This window comes from Malania oleifera, chromosome 10, assembly GCF_029873635.1.
Source record: "Malania oleifera isolate guangnan ecotype guangnan chromosome 10, ASM2987363v1, whole genome shotgun sequence".
Taxonomy (NCBI): Eukaryota; Viridiplantae; Streptophyta; class Magnoliopsida; order Santalales; family Ximeniaceae; genus Malania; species Malania oleifera.
The window spans coordinates 51,517,698-51,535,256 of record NC_080426.1 but is presented as its reverse complement, the minus strand read 5'-3'; the positions used below and the strand labels follow the sequence as shown (position 1 = coordinate 51,535,256).

Genomic DNA, 17,559 nt, shown 5'->3' with positions numbered 1-17,559 from the left:
CCACAGTCCGCACTACCACCTGAACCACACCTTGGGGGTACCCTATCCCCATTCTTGTTTCTCCACCATATGCACAAAACCTCTCACTTGCCATTGCAAAAAAGATTTGAACTACCTTAAATTTGTAAATAGAGAGCTTAAATCTTGTACTTCTATGCCCATATATGGACAATAAATTTTGGTTGAGAGACATTGATAGGAGTGGCAAAACGGGTTGAAACCTGACGGGTGGCCTGTGACTTACCCGTTTAAACCAAGTAACTGAGTTTGGATTTAGTATAAGTTAACCTGTTTATAAACTGGTCAATCCGGGCCCGACCTGTTTATTAAACGGGTTAGGTGAGTTTGGATCGAGTCACTCGTCGGGTGACCCGTTTAAAAATAAAATAAAGGAGTATTTTTTTTCCTTTTAAATGTTATTTTATATAAAAAATTTTAAAATAAATAAATTATATTTTTTAAACCAGTGATTCATTTAGGATCCGTTTATTAAACAGGTAAATTTAAATTTACATAATAGCCACTCGTTTATAAACGAGTCAACCAAATGTTCAATCCGCTTGACCCTAACCGGCTAGCCTATTTTGCCAACCTAGGCACCGAGAACGAGAATACAGCACAATTCCAGTCATAATTTTTCAGAATTTATATATATATATATATATATATATATTAAATTCAAGGACATATCAAAACCCCTAAGCTTCCCTACCATCAGCAGGCTACGAGTCCCGACACCTTCTGGTTCTTCTCTCTCGTGGACTTCGCGTCCCTCGCCCAACATCGTCGGCGCTTGCCAAATCACTACCGTCGTCGCCACTCCTCTTTCTTCTGTCTCTATTTTGAGTTATCTTCACAACGGACCGATTGCGCGCGACCATTGGAAACTGGAGCGGTAGCTCCTTCTCTTCTCAACCACGTTTAGCAGTTCCTGCCCTCTTTTCCCCTCAGCCCAGGTGAGCATCTTCTTCCTTCTCAACTATAACTGGGGTGTTACGAAAAAAGTTAGCTCATTATTTTCCTTTGAGTAGTTTTTTGAATAAACTGATTGGGTTTTTTGCATGATATGATTTTATTGAGTTATATTATACCAGGAGTATACAAAAGGAAAAGAGAACAAGTGGTGGTAGTGTACGAGTGCTACAGTTTTTTGAATGAACTGATTTTTTAGTTCTCTATTAATTAGAGAATTTAGAATTATTGATTACTTGCTACTAATTAATTAATGTGAATTTTCGGATGATGCTTGATATATTATTACTTAGTTTTGTTATGGTCCATAAACTAATCACCTGCCCCTAATTTTGGGGACCTATATATGCCATTAAGCCCAAGCAAAAACTATGTTATTTTCAATTTGGTTTTTATTTCCTATGTCTCTTTCTGCCCATTGGATGTTTGTTAAAATGTCCTCTAAGTTCCCCATATACTGCATGTTTGTTGAAACTTGCCAAGGTGTATGTACACATGGGCTTTCATGAATAATCCTTTTGGCAAAAGGATTGAAGCTCATTTTGAACAAATTCAACTATTCAAGTGCATTATAAGATCGAACGATTTTGATACTAATGCTAAATTGAGTTTTTGTTTCTTGGTAGAATTGAGTAAATAAATTGAGAAATTTAGACTTGTTTGCTACATAGATCCAAGTCATGTACAAAAAAATCATCCACAAAGGATGCAAAATATTGATGACTAGTCAAATTCTTGACTCTACATGGACCCTAAATATATGAATAAACAAAAGAAAACAATGATTTACTTTGAGACTTGACTCTAGACAAAAAGATGTTTTGATTTGCTTTCCTAATTGGCACGCATAACACTCAAAACGAGAAATAGAGTTGAATACGGGAAAAACTTGTTGCTGTTTTTAATTGATGAATGACCCGAACAAACATGCCATTGATCCATAGAGACACCAAGAGTAGATATTGAGGAAGCTATATGACAAGAACTGGATCTATCACCACCACCATAAAAAAATAGTATAGACCATCATTATTAAGCCCTCCAGCAATCCTCCTCTTGGTCTGGAGATCCTAAATAACACAATGAAGAGGAAATAAGGTTATAGGACAATGATAAGATTTATTTAATTGACTAACGGACATAAAGTGCAAGGGAAATTTAAGCACGCATAATATAAAGGAAATACATGTCTGCACTAGACCCCGCATATGTGGGAACTTTGTGCATTGGGTTGCCTTTTTTTTTTTTTCAATAATAAGATAGAGGAAATAGGATAAGAATATTGCTAGTAAAGTAGTGAGGTTTCAAGGAATGAAGTAAATTAGGACTACTTGTTATATGGGTGGAGGCACCAAAATCAATAACCCAAGGCAAGGAAGATAAGATGAAAGTGAAGGTGTAATCCCAAAGGGGGGTTTGGGGGGGGGGGGGGGGGGGTGGGGGGGGATTGGGTATTTTAAAATTTTTGTGCGGAAACTTAATTAATTTTAAAACTTATTTACCATGCACTCTAAATACTTTAATCACCACAAAAATCTATTCAGCGAACAACTATACCAACCAACAATCCTAAATATGAAACCAAATCTCAATATTAACAATATTCTTAGTAGATTAATGTTAATAACAATATGTTCAACCACACAAATATTTATTCTTGTATTTAAATAATTAATCAACCAATACCAAGCAATCCCAGCAAATTAAATCAAGTCTGAATTTGTAGCTACGATAGAGTTTGATCACAATGGGTATTTAAATCATTCAAGACATCCACAAATCAAATTAGATCATTCACAGTATTCCCAAATCAAATTTAAATCATTGACAGCAAATAAGATCAATATATATGTGCTTGAAAGTAAAAGATAAGGGATAAGAATGACATCGAGATTTTTTACAAGGTTCGGCAACGTGCCTACGTCCTTGCCTCAAGCAACCCGTTGTGAGGATTTTACTAACTCTCTCCGTTCAATAGGTGGAGCACCTCTCTCCTTTCAGTAGGTGGAGCACCTCTCAAGCAAGAAAACCCTCTTTCTTGTCTCTGATTCACACCCAAATCGTTCGTTTACAAGTAAATCAGTTGTAGATTTTCGTACAATAATGAAACTCCCACAAAGAGCAGAATTTGTACACTTTAAAATCACTATAATACTCTCAACAATAAATTTTCTATGAAGTTCAAAAGGTTTGCTAGGTTTTTTGGATTGAAAGATAAGAAATTGAAGAACAAAAATTAGAAAATACTTTAAGCGAAGATGAACGGCGCACAGTAGTATTTCAAGAATGAAATCAATGAATTTTCGAGCTTTTGGGTTGCCCTAACACAATTAGGGTTAGCCTTAAATAGATGGGTTTGAATTCCAGCCGTTTGCCCAAGTTTTGGAAACAATATCTTTAAAAAACGGAAAGAAATTGCACTGTTCGCAAATTTTATCGCACACTTAGGTCGACTGAACTGGGAGTTCGGTCGCCCGAACCAATTGAAAACATGAATTTTGAATCAGGAAGTAGCCTTTTGGTCGTTTGAACTTTAGGTTTGGTCGCCTGAACCTATTCAGTCAACTGAATTTTAGGTTTGGTCACCTGAACCTGTTTGGTCGATTGAACTTTCAGTTCGGTCGCCCAAACCAACACTATCTGGGATTTATCATTAGCAATAACCATTCGGTCGACTGAACCAAGTGTCCGGTTGCTTGAACTCTTCGATGCCAGACCAGGTTGTTCAATTTTCGATATTTGGTTGACTGAGCTTGAGCCTCAGTCGCCCGAACATTCTAAAATTCATTTTTCCTTTTATTTTTGATTCCAGAAATCATATGTATTCATTTGAAAAGATATTTGGACTTTGAAAAAGTATTTTCAAGTTGTTAAAACATGTCTCTAAGTCCAATTGTTTATCCTAAGAGCTTCTTAAACAAACTTAAACTTGAGAAGTACTTACATAAGACTCATATTACTTTACATATGAAATATTAACCAAGTCTTCATGTCTTCAAGTTTGATCCTCATTCAAGCTCTAGCCAATCTTCATTTAGCTTATGTTCTTCATGGCTTTTAAGCTTTAAATATGAACCATTGTGCTTGTAAGATATAATACCTGTAAATTCACTTGAAAGCACAATTAAATTCCTTTGTTTGTCATTATCAAAACCGAGATTAAGTTTTGTTAGGCCAACAAAAGAGGCAAGAAGCCCGGCTGCATCTGAATGAGCCATGGTAGCTCTAGCCACTAGATGTAGAAAGACTGAGCTTGGAGTTGTGGAACATAGGTACAAGATTGTTATTTTCCTTTTTGGTACATGGTAGGTTGTGTAATCAGCTCCCTAGTAGAGTGGCTGGTTGCATTTGAAGTGTTAACACTAGCATTAGCCTCATCAAGAGACTAATTACCCAAGTAGGTTTCCCATAGAGATCTTAACAACAATTTAATAGTATGATTGTCCTAGTCATATGTGTGTAAATTCAAGAATCACCATCTCCTTGCCTCGATACACTACCTTTGAGCTCCATCCAAACCTTGTCCTCTTAACACCTCTGCTACCATGATTTGAGGAAGTGCTATCAATGCTAAGTTATTATGGGAAGAAGCTTGAGAAGAAGACTGAGAGCCATCTTTGGTTATTCGTTGGATTCTAGCATATGCTTTATTCTTGGATGGTATGGATTCATCGGCAAAAATTTGATCACAAATGGGTTGAAGCTTGAGACTCAACCTAGATAGAAACTTGGAAGCCATGAACTTTGTCGGTTGCCTTGTAATCATCTCAGTGTCGATAGATATTGAGTTCCTCCAAAATACCGCTCAAAGCGTTGTAATACTTCACTGATGGGCTTATCTTCTTGGTTTTATTTAAAAAAATTCTTAAACAAGTCAAAAACATAAGTTTGAATGTTATTTTGTGAGATGCTTTCATGAAAAATCACCTCGTACAAACCTTGGTTGTTCTATGAAACATAACATTTGCAGCAATTCATGTCTCCATGCTATTCCACAACAGCACAAGCAACATGCCATTCTTTTTCATCCAATCCTCATAATCTTTGGAGTTTAGAGACGGAGGAGGATGTAGGAGATACTTTGACTTGCCTTTTGCATTAATTTACAGAACCATTGCCTGAGACCATAAGAAGTTGTTAAAGGATCCAACAATTTGATAGATCTGTATGTTGACAGTATTAGCTGAGGCTCTTTATGAAGAAGCCATCAAAATCAGCCCTAATACACTACCATGAGCGCACACTGATATTGAGAATGAACAACACAATGACAATACAGACTTTGGCAGCACACATAGCACACATACCTTAAAAAGTTCTTGAACTTCAACAGGTAGCTATAACCACTTAACTGAAGTTACTCGACCACATTCCTCATAGATCAGGGTAGACCACAACAAAGTATGCAGCCACATAATTATGACGTGGTAGCACTTACAGCCTACGGGCATTATGGCTGGCAGCAACTAGAAGCGAGTGCAGGCAAGAACATGAGAAGAGTCAGCAAACACCAATTGAAATCAAGCAAAAATTGATACAAGATTGAAAGCAATCAATCATGAACAGATTCAACATTGAAACAACATCATCATGCCGCAACCAGCCATTGTAACTTCCAAACAACTGTAGTAGACCCAAACCAGTAAGCAATGACATCAGCTCAACAAACTCCGACGAACCACACTGCATCCAACAAGGGATGCTGCACAGCCAATTAAGGAAAGCTAAAGTGAAAAAACAAAAAATAGAAAAAAAAAGTGATAAAGAATTAACAAAAAGGCCGTACCTAGTGCACAAGGCTCCCACTTTGAGTGGGGTCTAGGAGAGGTGGATGTCAACAAGCTTTACCCCCAAAAAGAATTAACAAAGTGTCCGAAATCAACTAAGATAAATTATATTTAAAGGAGATTAGTGCTCTAATATCATGTTGTAAAGCTAGAGGTGGGGAAGAAGTGAAGAAGAGAAGGTGAGAAAAAAAATGTGGTCGCATTTTCTAGAGCCTTGCGTACAGCTCTAGATCTGCCCTCTTTTATATTAATAATTGAAAAACATGAAAAACAAAACTACACCTATCCACACCACATAATTACTAAAAGAGCCTTTTCTCATGTAACTTTATTAAATGTAAAAGAAAGAAAATGTTTTAATCAGAATAAATCCATGAGCTTAACTGCTAACTAATTTTTTGAATTTTTTATTATTAAGTTTATAAATAAGAGTATTCTTAAATTTTCAAGCTTTCTGCCATTTTTAGAAACCTAATGGCTGTGAACAGATTTTACTATATTTTTATTATTTTTTGGTACGAGACTTTAGCACTTCAATTACCCTTTGCAGAACAAAGGAAGCCCTTTGAGCCCTAGAACTAGAAAGGAAGTTCTAGCTTTTGAAGACCTTAGAACTCATCAGTGAAATCCGTTTTGGCAATTCTTCTTAGTCAGTTGGTCCTTGTGAGTGTTGCTTAGCCGATTTCTAGAGCCCCCAGACCTAGCCTTAATTGTCGAAGTCCTCTTTTGCAGCTGTCGAAACACTCTCTTATAGTTGCCATATTCCCCTCCAAGCTCTCTCAAATTCTTGCAGCTGTTAGGATTGGTGTTATCCCGAGAGGAAGGGGGTGGGGGGGGAGAGTGAATTGGGTATTTAAAAACTTAACAACTATTTGACCGATTTCCAATCAATATCAAATGTAAATTTAAAGCATATACCACAATCACTTCAAAATAGATATAAATATGCACTTGCGGAAATTTAAAAAGAGTAGGGATAGAGAGAATGACACCGTGATTTACAAGGTTCGGTTATTTCCGCCTACGTCCTTACCTCAAGCAAACCACCTGAGGATTTTCACTATCTTGCTCCTTTAAACCAAGGCGGAGCTGCCATTACAATCCCTCCTTACAGGCAGAGAAGCCTCTTCAAGTGATATACCCTCGGTATGGTTCAAACCGTAATCCCTTCTTATAGGTGGAGATACCTCTCCAAGTGATATACCCTCACTTAGCACGGTTCAAAACCAGAACTGCAAAAAAATGAATGGAAATACGTTTTTGGTGTTCAAAGAATGCTCCTTCAATAGCTGATTAGTACAACGAAAAATCTTTTCTAATGCACTCTCAAATGATTTGAAATATGAAGCTCAATAGAGTATGGAAAATGATTTTCTTAAAAAGACTTTTGAAATATCAAAAGTAAGATAGCTTTGATGTAATAAATGTGAGTGTAAAATATACTCAAAGCTTTCAAGAGTACTTTAAAATATTTTCTCCAAATGTATTTTCAAAACAAGAGTAGGAGAAATTTGAAAATGAAGTGAAAAAGTGTTTCAATGAAGCTCAATAATCAAAGAATATTCATGTATGCTCTCAAGATGGATTATCAACCTTCTCCAAGTGTTTAAGCTTGATATTTATAGGCAAAATCAAGATATAGCTGTTATATGACCGTTGGGGAATAAAATAATGTTTAATTTCAAAATTTATGGCCATTTTTTGACCGTTATTGGCGAAACCTGAGAGGATTGATCGATTGAACTAAGGTTCGGTCATCTGAATTGAGGTTTGGTCAACCGAATCCAAGGCGATTTTCCAATTTAGCGCAATTCGGTTGACTGACCTGATGATCTGATCGACCGGATCATACCAAGATGAACTTCGGTTAACTAAACTGAGGTTCAGTCAACTGAATCTGGGTTTTTTGCTGTGGATACCTTTTAGTATTTTAGACATAACTTTTTCTAGAAAACTCCAAATGGGACGTTCTTGGTATCAAAAGAAAGATAAGAGAAAATCCCACAACTTTCATGTTGAACATATTTTAAGATGAGAATTGATTGTTCAAAAAAATTGCTCATCAATGCGACAGCAGAAAGATGAAGGGAATTTTTTGTTGCGGACACCTTTCAATATTTTGGGCATTACGTTTTCTAGGAAACTCCAAATGGGACGTTCTTGGTATCACAAGAAAGTTAAAAGAAAATCTCACAACTTTCACGTTGGACATTTTTTAAGAAGAGAACTGATTGATCGAGAAAAGTGTTCATTAATGCGACAACAGAAACATGAAGGGAATTTTGAAAATCTCATTTTGAAGTTTTTCATTCCAAAAATGATTTTTACACTTAAAATAATTTTTGCACATTTGTAAAATGATTTTTCATGAAATATAGAGTGCCTAGGGTTCAACTAAGGTCATGGTTGAGAGCTTCACAGTAAATCAAATGAAATGTGCATGCACAATTGAAGCATAGATACATTACAACTGAAAAATGTAAGTCTTCAAGCTTTGCTCTTCAGATTTCCATGGAATGTTCCAAGAGATGTCTTTATTTGAGTGGTTCATGGCTTCCATGTTGTATCGGTCATTTGTGCTTTCTGAAACTTAAACCTGTTCATATACTTAATGCACAATTGAGATGTTGTGATTTGTCATTATTAAAACAGGATAAGACTCAAAAAGTCAACAATAACCTCTCACCTTTGTTGCCTATCCCTTTTTTTGATTGCTCTTTCAGTCGTCTACTCATCTCTCTTCTGTCTTTTTGTGTGTCTGTAGCTCTCTCTCTCTCTAAATTGCAGACCCACAGAGCTGAGAGGGGGCAGGTGCCCCTACTGAAATCTTAAAATGAAGAGAAGCTTTTGATAAACTTAAGGGCCTCCCCCACTGAATGTACTATTTTTCCCCTACTCTTAAGGGCAGCAAACATGAAAGACCCAAGATTTTTTGAGTAAAATACACAAAATAGGGAAAAATTAATTGCAATAACATGCTAGAATTAGAAAGTCTTTCTTTTTTTTGGGGGGGGGGGGGGTGTTTAAATGAAAGCTATTTGAACTAATTATTACTAGTGTTAAATGCGAATGTATGTGCATTTTAATGACTTGCTTTGAAAAAAATAGAAAAATATTATATTTTTATTATTTATATATTTATTTTCCCCACTGACAAAAATTTCTGGATCCACCTCCGCTCTCTCTCTCTCTCTCTCTCTGCCCACCCCTCTCTCCCTAACTAATGAGTTCTAATTTTGGTTCTTCTGCAACTTTTACTCTGCTATTTGTTTTTTTTTTTTTTTTCACATTATTTTGTTCTATGTTGATTGAGTGATTTCTGATTGTTGATTGTAGATGCAATTTATTTTCAGAATGTGCATGAATTAAACACGTACACAAACAGATGTAAAAACCTACAATTCATCTTAAATTTATATATTGATGTAAAAAACATTCCTAAATACATATCTGTGCCTAATATAGCTAAATCTTTTGTTTGTAACCATTATTTATGATTTTCATCCATCTCCTTGTTTAGTTCCTCACATGCATTCTTAAACATGGACAATTCCTCAGAAAATGAAAAAAGATTTTTTTGTTTGGTCAGTTCTGATATTATTTGCTTACTTCTTATGACTTGAATATTCTCTCCTTTAAAATTTGGATTTGAAATAATTCATTTCTTTAATGTTTAATGCTTCAAATCTCAGTAGCATTGGCTGTGTTTGTTTCCTGCTTCTTATTTCAGTGGAGGCATGTCATCAAATTCTATGCAGAGACCAATTTCTTTGCATAGTGTTGGGGTCTCTTTAGTCTTGAACTCATTTATTATCAGGAATTGATTTAAATTCTGCGTCTATCTTTATTTTTTTGAAACATAAAATGCTTATTGGCCTCTTCACTATTGTAGTCGAATTATACAATCTCTTTAATTTTTTTTGTTCTCCTCTTTACTTCATCTTAATTTTTGCTCAAATAGGTTCTAATAGTTTTTTCTGTTTTTCATATAAAAGGAAAAACATGTCTTAATATGTATTTAAAAGAAAAAAGAGACAGTTAATTGATGTATAAGCATTGTGTTGTATCCCAATTTTTGAAAATTGAAAAATTGCCATAACCTTGTGTCACATGTTGGTACGGATGCTGCTTCTAATTTTTTGAAGTCTATAGACCTAAAAATTGAGGTATGTGTGTAACTTTAAAAACATTGTTCTTCACCAGACAGGTTTGTCTAGGCAAAAGGAGAGAGAAAAACCTTAGATAGAGAAGGTACTAGGATGAGGCCATTAGATGAGAATGAGACAACAGCAGTGTTTGAGAAGATTTTCAAATTCACTGGAAACAACCTCAAGAACATAGTGGAGAGGCCCTCACATGAGGGTCCTGAAGCCAATCCAGGTCGTTACTGCTTTCGCCTCCAGAAGAATAGAGTGAGTCCCTTGTCAAGCGAGCTACCAACGTAAGTCGGGCCCAACTTGTCTCTCTCGGCACTTGCATTGGAAAGTTCACCAAGGGTGGCAGCTTCCACCTCACGATTCAGGCACTTGATCTATTGGCTGCAAATGCCAAGCACAAGGTCTGGCTCAAACCGACCTCAGAGATGTCCTTTTTGTACGGAAACCATGTTTTGAAAGGTGGGTTGGGGAGGATTACAGAGAATGTTGTGGCTGGGGATGGGGTTGTGGTGTTTTCAATGTCTGATGTGCCACTGGGTTTTGGAGTTGCAGCAAAATCAACCCAGGATTGTCGTAAGTTGGACCCAAATGGGATTGTTGTGCTTCACCAGGGGGATATTGGGGAATACCTGAGAATGGAAGATGAGCTCTGAATTGAGATATTTGGGCAGGTCATGGTGGCTTGATTACAATTGTATGGGTCAGGAGTAGAAGTATCTGCTTTGAAGTTTCATTGAGTTTCCAGTCCATTCTGATCAATATGGGTTGTATTACGGAGATTGTGATTTTCTGATCAATGGTTGAATTGGTTGTTGATTCTAAATAAATTTTACATTCAACATATGAAGGGGGGACTCTTGAACTTAAATCATTTTGAGTTAAGAGTCACTTAGTAGCTGTTGTAGGTTTTCATTATTTAGTAGAAGCAAACGGATGATGGGAATTTTTTGCTTCTCTATCAGCATACGCAGTTGTCTCTTTCTTGCGTCTTGGATCTTCAGGGGTTGGGATGTAAGAAAGAGTTAAAGAGGTACAATGAAATATTGAATGGGCCACTGGAATTGGTTCTGGTCTTTTGAGACAATTAGTTTAAATCTGAAAGAACTCGGGCAATGTTTGAAAGCATGGATTTCGAGGTTTGGATTTGGATTTACGTGGATTTGAGTAGAATTCAATAGACTGTTGTATTATATTTTCTCTAAATCCACACAAATTCAAAATCTCGAAATCCATGTTCCCAAACACAGGGTCAGTGTGTATGATAGTTTGGATTTTGGGTCTTAGATTTGAATTTGAATGAGTTTGAACAAAATGTATTACAAAATTATGTTGAGTTTTACCCAAACCAAAAGACTGAAAATCACTCCCAACCAGAAGCTCAATATGCACTATGGTGCTTTTGTACGGTTTTGACTCGCAATGTGTATTGTTGCAGTCAAAGTTCTTGGGTTTTGTCTTAGTTTTAGGTTAATTTGACAGTTTAGAATCCATCAATTATGAAATGTTACAATGGATGCCATGGTTTTAAGTTTTACGTGGAATAATTGATCCTATTTAGGTATTTTTCTATTTGTAATTTGTTATTGTTATTATCTTTTTGCCCAAGATGTCTTTTCATTTGTTTAGTTAAAGATTTAGGGATGCTACACTCAAATTAGAAGGTTACATGTTCAAGGATCACTTCTCTGTCTGGAGATTAGACTGCATAATGTTCTTTCCAAACGCAAAATATATGGTTGGGTTACTGAGACTGGGCGCTTCATTTTGGGATGTATAGACTAAATTTTAATACTTTAAGTCAGGTAATCACCTGCACATTGTGCGAATTTCAAAATTTTCACCATATTTCATCTTATTTAACGAGTAACTATTTTACGAACCAAATGAGTCGTAAGTCTTTATTTAAAGTTTGTTTTGAAAATTGTAAAGTCGGCATTTAGAAAGTGATAAGATTGGATATGACTCTAAACTCAACTTCCAAAATGGATAGGATATGATTTTAAGAGAAGGACCTGCCAAGGGCTGTCCCTCCATGCAGGATTTAAAATCTTCGAGTCATAATATATTGTATCAATTTTCAGACCCACTATATAGGAAGATTCTAAAATTCCAACTCCCAAAATTGCATTGTCCATGAGCAATGCAATTTCTCAAGACACATTATAAAGCGGCATAGATAAATTAATGTCACTGTTCAACAAATTAGAGGGCTTCTATGTCTCTCGTCTTAGTATTCTATAAATAGAGAGCTAAGCTAAGATTAAATCCTCCCAAAAGATGTTACTGAGTATAATATGTTTAATTACTCTACTAACTTCAATTCACATAAATATAGCATGTGTACTATTCATCCAAACTTGCATATATATATATATATTTTAGGGTTTTAATGTCTTTTATTATAATCTTTTTTATAAATAGTGGGCTAAGATTAGACCCTTTGTTAGTGAATTTTGTTCACATTTATGCAACACGTGTGCTCTTCACGCAAATTAAGGGGCCATTTAATTGCGAATTTTTATTTTTATTTTTTAAAATTACAAAAAATAATTAGTTTTTCATTTTTATAATATTTGTATTGAAATGAATGAGTGACATTAAATAATTTAAACACTACTTGCTTATGGAAATAGCTTTATTTTTTATTTCTAATTTTTAAAATAATTACAAAATTGTGATCTTATTTTTCAATTTCTTAAATTTATATAGAAAAGTTGGAAAACTTCTCATTGTTTTTCTACATTTCTTACTCTTATTTTGTCATTGGAAGCATGACGATCTTAAACTTAATTTATATGGATTATGGTGACAAATTTTTCTAAATCCAAGCAAATCAAAATTCAAGACTAAAATCTATGATTCTAAATATTATCTTATATAAATGTTGAAAAATTAAAAAACAAGTTATCTTTTCGTGATTCTTTTAAAATTTAGAAATAAAAAATAAAACATTGTTTTCTACATTTAAGTACACTCTTTATTTGTAACCTTTTTGTAAGACAAATGTTAAAATATTTAAAAATAAAATATTTTTTTAATATTTTTTTAAAAAATAAAAATAAAAAATATATTTATATTTGCAATCAAATGGCCCCTAATATTTTGTTCTTTTTAGTGCTTCTATGTCTTTTGTCCTAATCTTTTATAACTAGAAGGTTAAGATTAAACCATCTCAAGAAATGTAAGTAACTTAGTATAACAAGTTTTGTTACTACAATGATTTTTGCTCCCATCAATGTGACATAAATATTGCTCACACAAAACCCTCTTAAGGAATGTAAGTATGTAACTTAGTATAACAAATTTAGTTACTATAGTGATTTCTATTCGTATCAATGTTGCATATGCACGATTCACACAAACTAGCATTTTATTCTTTTTAGGACTTCTATGTTTTTGGTTCTAATCTTTTATAAATAAAAGGTCAAGATTCAATCTTCTTAAAAAGGATATAGTTAAGTATAGTACCACTTTTAGAGGCATAGTTTCAGTTTTTATTAGGATTGGGCAATAATATTTTTTAGATCCTATGCTTAATGTATTGTTTAGTTTTTTTTTTATATTATTTTTTTTTATTTTTCAAAATTCAATAATAAACATCCATATAATCGCTTTTGTTACTGGTCTTACATCAAACGATATTAGACTGAATGGTGGGAATGTGTTTGGCATAAAATGCTAGACATATTTGTTGGATATGTGACTCATATTGAGTGGAATGCATGCACCAAGAAAGTATTGTGAAGCAAATAACAATGAAATAGGTTGCAGGAAGAAATCATCGACTGTTTGGTCGACAGTGTGATCGACGGTTTGGTATCATGAGATAACCGTCGACAGTTTTAGTGAAACTATCGACGATTTTAGTCCACACCGTCGACGGCTTGCCGAAACTGTCCGACGGTTTTTGTTCGGGGCTAAACATGGATTTTGAATCGAGAAGATCAATAGATTGGGGGATTCAGAGGTTTTTCCTTTAGGATTTGCTACAGGGGTACTTTAGGGAATTTCTAAGTCTTCTGTACGCATAGGGTTAGAATATAAACTATATTTTGTAACCCTTGATGATTGGTAGTGAAAATTTAGCCGCTTGTTCCCATGGACATTGACACAGTGGCGAACCATGTAAATTCTTGTGTCATGTGTTTTATTGCTTTATTAATTGCGCTTGTGTGATTGTGTTTCCATATATTCATCATTGGTTGCTTGCATCGCACGTTCTGATTTAATTTGTGGTTTCTGGTGCCCATTGGCATTCAACCACTTTGCACAATAAATTGGTTTTAGAGTTATTGGTTGCAATGGTTGAGATTTCTTTGACGAAATTCGATGTTAAGTTTGATGGAACGAGAAATTTCAAACTTTGGTAGAGGAGGGTTGAGGATTTGTTGGTGCAGTAAGGTATGGTGAATGCACTATATGGAAAACAGCTGGAAGACATGGACGACATGAGTTGGAAAGAGTTGGAAGTGAAAGTTATGGCTACTATCAGGTTTTGTCTAGCCAATGACATGATGTATTACGTCATGGATGATGAATCGCTAGCGGCGGTTTGGCTAAAACTATAGAGTCAGTATATGTCCAAATTATTAACGAACAAGTTGTATCTTAAGCAGAAACTTTATGAGCTTAAGATGACAGAGAGTTCGGATCTAAATCAATACATCAATATATTCAATCAGGTGAAGTTCGAGGATGAAGACAAAGCGTTGATGCTGCTGAATTCCCTACCTACGTCTCCTACGTATGCGAATTTGGTTATGATTCTGACATGGGGGAAAAGAAACTCTGAAGTTGGAGGATATTACGAGTGCCTTGTTGAGTTTCCATTAGAGGAAGAAGGTTGGCAACGAGAATTCTTAAGGTGAATGGCTTGTGGTGAAAGGTAATTATGATCGTGGGAGAAACAAGTTTCGATGTGGACTGAGTAACAATAAGGCTTGGTCCAATTCCAGGAAGAGGAAGGATGTAAGGTGTTTTTAAGTGCGGAAAAAAGGGGCATATAAAATCGGATTGTCTATAGAGGAAGAAGGGGAATGCTAAAAATAAAGAAGGTTCATCAAACATGACGAATGTAGTTGAAGAAGGAGACTTTGGGAGCAGTGATGGTGATATGCTTTTAATTTCATCCAATTCAGATGGGCTCTCGGATGATTGGATCTTAGATTCGGCGTGCTCTTATCATATGATGCCCAACAAATATTGGTTCACCACCTACAAATTAGTGAATTTTGGTTTTGTTCTGATAGGAAACGATGCTGCCTGCAAAGTTTTCAGAATAGGGAACATCATAATCAAGATGTAGATGGTGTGGTGAAGACGTTATGTAATGTTAGGCACATACCAGAGTTGAGAAAGAATTTGATTTCATTGGGCTCTTTAGACTGTGACGGGTTTAGTTATAAGTCTAAAAGTGGGGTAATGAAGGTAAGCATGGGTGTTCAGACTGTGATGAAGGGTCTGAAAGTACTGGAGAATATCTATACACTGCTAGGTACTACAGTTGTAGGTGGAGTTGCAACTGAGATTTTGAGTCAGACAATACTGTTTTGTAGGCCTGGCAAAACGGGTCATAACCCGTCGGGTCACCCGGACCCGTCCGTTTAAAACGGGTTCGGGTTTAAGAATATTAACCCAATTAATAATTGGGCGGGTCCGGATCAACCCGTTTATAAACGGGTTAAGTGGGTTAATTCGCTATGCCTTCGGCGGTTCGGCCCTTCACGCGACTCAGGCCTCAGTGCCGCACTGAGTCAGTGAGTCACGACTCACGGTTCCCTCTTCGTCTTCTTCGGTCTTCGACTCTTCAATCTTCCCAAACACAATCACACACACTTGAAAAAAAGAAACCCTAACCCTAACCAGCGCCGCGCCTCTCCACGGACCACAGTCCACTCCAGTCTCCAGTCTCCTTGTCTGGCGTTTGGATCGTCTTTGAGAGAGGCTCTCGGCTCTCGACTCTCGGCTCTCAGCTCTCACTCTCTCTGTCTCTCAGATTCTCCTCTCCCTCCGGCAGTCTTTCCTCTCCTCTGGTGACTGGTGCGCCGCTACGTGCCGGATCTGCCAGGCTACCAGTCGGCAGTCATCGTCTCCTTCGAACGAACCACAGACGCGCGGATCTGGTGTGGTGACTGTGTGTGTGTTTTTTTTAATTTTACATTTTTTAAAAATTGTATTCAGGATGTATTTTTTTTTTACATTTTATGTTCTTTTTATTTAGAAATTAATAAATAAAATACAGTTTTTTAAAAAACAAAATGTCATTTTATATGAAATTTTTAAAATTTTTAAAATAAAAAAATCATATTTTTTAAACGGGTGACCCGTTACCCGCCCGTTTATTAAATGGGCGGGTTAGGGTTGGCATGTGTGTGATCCATTTAACATCGACCCGTTAATGACCCGCCCGTTTATGACCCGGCCCGTTAGTGACCCGGCCTGCCCGCCTGTTTTGCCAGGCCTACTGTTCTGTGACATATGCGGTTAGGGCATATGGGTGAGCGTGGAATGAAGGAGCTTCACAAGAGAAATCTTTTAAAGGGGGTCAAATCATGCAAGCTAGATTTATGCAAGTATTGTGTGCGTAGGAAGTAGAATAGGGTTCATTTTATGGCAACCATGCACAAGATGGAGGGTATACTTTGTTCATTCGGATGTTTAGGGGCCAGTGAGAGTAGCATCACGAGGGAGACATATGTGCTTTGTGAGTTTCATTGATGATTACTCACGAAAGGTCTTGGTGTACTTTATGTGGCACAAGTTAGAGAGATTTGCCAAGTTTAAATTGTGGAAAGTTTGAGGTGAAAAACCAAACCAGGAGAAAGATTAAGTGCCTTAGGTTAGACAAAGACACTGAGAACACAAACTCGATCTTCAAAGAGTTGTGCAAGCAACATGATACAAAGAGACATTTTACAGTACATAAGACACCACAACAAAATGGTGTGGCAGAAAGGATGAACCGAACCTTAGCTGAAAGGGCTCAGTATCTCAGGTTGAATATTGGGCTCACTAAGAATTTGTGGGCCGAGGCGGTGACTATGACTTGTTTCTTGGTTAACAGATAACCAAGGGCATCACAAGATGGGAAAGTTGCTGAGGAGGTGTGAATAGGTAACGAGGTAGACTACGTCGACTTGAGAGTATTTGGGTGTCCAGTCTATGTGCTCATTCTTGGTGAGAAGAGATCAAAGCTTAAGACGAAGCATAAACAATGCTTCTTTTTGGAATATTAGAAAGGTGTGAAAGGGTTCAAGTTGTGGAATCCGATGGCAAATAAAGTGGTGATTACTAGAGACGTAGTTTTCAATAAGAAAGACATGTTGCGGCGTACTCAGGAAGAAGAAAAGAAACAAGTGCCAAAAAACTGCAACAGTAACGAGCATGTGGTGCAGATGGAGTTAGAGGCTCAAGGAAGAAATATCAAATGGGCCCTAATATTTTCTTCTTTTTAGTGCTTCTATGTCTTTTGCCCTAATCTTTTATAACCAAAAGGTTAAGATTAAACCATTTCAAGGAATGTAAGCAGCTTTGTATAACAAGTTTAGTTACTACACTAATTTATGCTTCCATCACTGTGACATATGTATTGCTCACACAAAACCCTCTTAAGGATTGTAAGTTTGTAACTTAGTATAACAGAT

General features: G+C 36.2%; 1 pseudogene; it reads left to right on the top strand.

The window, feature by feature from the left end:
* Positions 1-686: 686 nt before the first annotated feature.
* On the top strand, positions 687-10,757 carry LOC131166256 (uncharacterized; annotated as a pseudogene).
* The last annotated feature ends 6,802 nt before the right edge of the window (positions 10,758-17,559 follow it).